Here is a 4,213-nt window from a genome sequence, read left to right as displayed (position 1 = left end):
AGCTATCTACCTCTTACCTCTTGTGCAGAGAAAGTCATGTTATGATTCTCCTCAGGCACTTTCTCATCATCTTCTCTCATGTCAAAGACTCTAAGAGCATTGACAAACTAGTTGAGTGTGGGATATGGTGTCTTTCCAAGCTTAACTGTCCTGAAGGTCCTATATTTTAGGCCTAGACCTCGAGCAAAGTTGATTATTTTGCTATCCTTATCGACAGGTTTCTGAATGGCTACAAGGCCATCACATATTCCTTTGAACTATTTTAAATACTCATCAAGTTTTTTGGCTCCCAACTTGATGTTTTGGAGTTGTTGTTGAGTTGAATCCTTGTTTATATTTGCTTGAAGATATATTTTTTCTAAGCATTCCCGCATCTCTTGATCTACTAAACAATCGACAGTGAGATACATGCTCTCCTCAGTCATATTTCCTCAACAACATATTTTTCTCTTCCCAAAGAGTCTTCAAATCTTCTTCTTCTTGCCTTCAATAATTTTTTCCTTCATGTGGTACTTGATCGTCTCTCTCCTTTTATCAAGTTGGTTACTTTCATGACCTGAATAAGCTGCATGATCTGAATTCTCCAAATCAAGTACTTAGTAGGCTTAATCTTGACTGGACAAGCAACAATAAGATGGATGCTTAGACGAAGTTGACAAGGACATGAAAGTTGTGTTTGAGGCTATTGTTACGAGATTTTTGTGGGTTTTTTTAACTGCCCGAATACCATGTAGAAAGCACAGTACATAAAGGAAAAGAAGAGCTAAATATTATTGATATATTTTGTATATAAAATTACTGCACAATACCTCCTTATATATGTTGTTGGCAAGTTTCAATATATGGGAGTTATACTTGAATTCTACTACTCTTACTAGTAATACATAACAACACTTACACTCCTAATGTAATGTATACTCCTAATGCTAACATGATTCTGCTTTTTTTACGCTACTCTCCAACAGGGCTCCATTGTATAACAAAAATTTGGTCATCTATTATTAGGGTTGATTAGAAAGTCTAGTGGAAATGAATTTTTCATGTAAAGAAAATAATGTGGACAAGTCTTTAAAACGTGGAGTGTTAGAGATACCTGGAGAGCCAACTATAGTTATTAACGAGTTGTCTGCCATTTTTTCAAATGCTGACATCTTTTTACCCTGCCTCATAGTTACTAAAGCACAATCACATAAAAATATTGATTTTGGTCAAGGAAAAAAGTTCACAAATTTTTTGGGACAGGTATTACAATGAAAAATTACTAAAATTTGATGAGGAAACTAGTTGGTTTAGGGTGAATTATGAAGATGGCGACATCGAAGATCTTGAGTGGCATTAGTTGAAAGAATTTATTCTTTCACAACCCAAAATGGGCGTGGTGACACTTGTATGTTTCCACCAAGATAAGTCAGCCTCAAACACAACGATAAACGAAAAGAATGCAAAAAACAATAGAGCATGAAGAAGACAAAGGTGGAAAACTTATTCATTCTAAACAATACCTCAAAAATCGGATGGTCACGTGTACAAGACATTAAATACATAAAGTACGAAATTAAAAAATAAGTAAAAGTCTCAATCTTTGTTTCTTGAATAGAAAAAAAAACTTAAAAGAAAAAAAAGAGGGCCCCAAGAAGGACAAGCAGCTACCTCTCAAGTCTTTTAACAAGTCTAAAAAAAGTGATCAGGCTATATCGGGCTCAGTACCTACACAAGTGGTAGAAGTTAGGTTTTAGTACCAAAAACATGATATCTAGTAAGCAACATAATAAACAAGGAAACCTAGGTAGAATTCGACTACTCCATATATCTTAACTAAATCTCCTCAAACTACTATCTCCACAGAAAATAGCCCAACCTAACAGTTCTATAATAAACCGTTCACAAGGCTCAATATTCATAATCCAAAGTCACAAGTCAACAGCCAACATGTATCACGTAAATCAAGCTCAATGTGAAGTAGATCGATCACAGGAAACTAGTACATCAATCACAAGTAACAAGTAAGTCACAGACAAACATATAAATGCATCAAATCACTAGAATCAATCTCGTGCCAAAATTATTTCCATCCGCATACTATTACTATCNTCAATCACAAGTAACAAGTAAGTCACAGACAAACATATAAATGCATCAAATCACTAGAATCAATTTCGTGCCAAAATTATTTCCATCCGCATACTATTACTATACAAAACTAGTTCCCATCGACTTTATATTAAATCACTAGCCGAAATTATTTTCCATCGGATTAATATCAAATCACTAGCTGGAGCTATTTCTCATTGATTTTATAGTAATCACTAGTCATAATGATTTTTCGTTGACTTAATATAAATCGTCGGTAAAGACCTCGACATTATAACAATCTCATGTTTCATCACATTGTTCAACAATCAACTCATTCAAGCTATATCATACCATGCGAAGAAACAACAAGTCATCCACATTCAATCCATTAAGACATTTTATCACATCAATCAAACAGGATCATAGCAATTGGCAATTCACATATTGTTATTATCATCACGAAGCTTTTTCATTTATCCCTTTATTATTTATTGACATTAATCAAGTCNAACAACAAGTCATCCACATTCAATCCATTAAGACATTTTATCACATCAATCAAACAGGATCATAACAATTGGCAATTCACATATTGTTATTATCATCACGAAGCTTTTTCATTTATCCCTTTATTATTTATTGACATTAATCAAGTCGAGCAATAAGAACCTTCACTTGAATCCAGATTACTCCCTAACACACATACAATGAAGAGAAGTAGATCATTCTACTAGATTACAAAACGTAACATCATTTGCCTTAAATCAACCAAATATCAACCCAAGAGTTGAGTCTTTTCCTTTCGAATCGATTCCAAAGTCACGCAATCAATAACAATCAAGTATTCACAAGTATTCACAATCACTCATCAAAGACAACAATTCACACACCAATTATATAAGGAAATGTGTCTATCAACTCAAAACTCAATTTCAAATGGAGGTTAAAATTCAGAAAACAATACTTGAAAATAATGTTTTTTAAGGGTATAGGAACTCATTAGTGAAAATCATTTCGAAAAGGAGATCAAAATCACTTCACAATCACTATTTTAAATCAAAACTCAAGTTCTTACAAAACCTTGTCATTTTTCAAATCCCAAATTATGATGTTAGATTATACAGTTTTATGATTATAAAAGCCTACTCAGACGATTTAGCATAAGAAAATCTTTCACAAATCACCTCCAAGAATTCCCCAAGCTCATAAATGAAAAATGGGGCATAAACCTAAAAAATGGCAAACAAACATCCTCCCAGATGTCGCTTAAGTGACCAGGGGTTCGCTTAGCTAAAAGCTCAGCACTTAAGCAATTTGACCTTCATTAATGCAGAGGTAGCTTAAACAGAGGTTCTTCGCAAAATTATAGGTCTACAGGGGTTGACTCTTCACAAAAGTGGTTCAAACCTCGCTAAGGAGAGTCCCGCAAGAGCGGGCCATCTATCGCTAAAGCGGAGTGAACAAGAACAGAGACATCAAAAAATCAGCTAATACTCTAAAACTCGAGAGGACCTTCAAAATTCGTTTGGAACCCCATACACATAAATCAGATATACATATCTATTATGCTCAACGTTCCAAACTCAATAGAACCGTCAAAATGAAAATCCGAGGTCTCCTTGATCGGACGTATGTGAAAATCATACGAAACTAACTCACGCCTAAAAGGCTAAAACAAGCCGAGACTTCTCAAAAATCAATCAACACCGCAGAAAGGCCTAAATTTATCTCCCGAATCTAATGGAATTCTCATAATTTCGAACTGAGTATTCGAACCCTGGATAGTAATTAAAGTCAATCCAAAGGCTAAATTTTCACAATCTAACAATTTAGGACCTCAAATCCTAAAACAAAAACTCAAAATCTGAAACAAACAACTTTAAAGGGCAAAATTTTACATTCTGAAAAACTCCAAAAGACACAAAAAATCACTTTCTTAATTAACATAGCCTTTCAAACTCAAAACTTACTAAATTCTCAACTTTTAACTCAAAGTTTAAAAGTAATTTTTTCAAAATCAAACATAAAAGACTCGGGATCGATTGCGAAATGAGAAAAAAATGATAAATTTATAAAACTTTTCAAAAATTACCGACTAGTCATAACATCTTCAGCCTTTGGCCATTAATACTCCATTAGA

The 4,213-nt window shown here is 33.8% G+C and overlaps 1 pseudogene; it reads left to right on the top strand.

The window, feature by feature from the left end:
- Nucleotides 1–480: 480 nt before the first annotated feature.
- Nucleotides 481–4,213, top strand: part of LOC107024777 — a 3,951-nt pseudogene continuing 218 nt past the window's right edge.

The sequence above is a fragment of the Solanum pennellii genome, chromosome 7 (genome assembly GCF_001406875.1).
Source record: "Solanum pennellii chromosome 7, SPENNV200".
Lineage (NCBI taxonomy): Eukaryota > Viridiplantae > Streptophyta > Magnoliopsida > Solanales > Solanaceae > Solanum > Solanum pennellii.
This window is presented reverse-complemented; position numbering and strand designations above follow the sequence as displayed.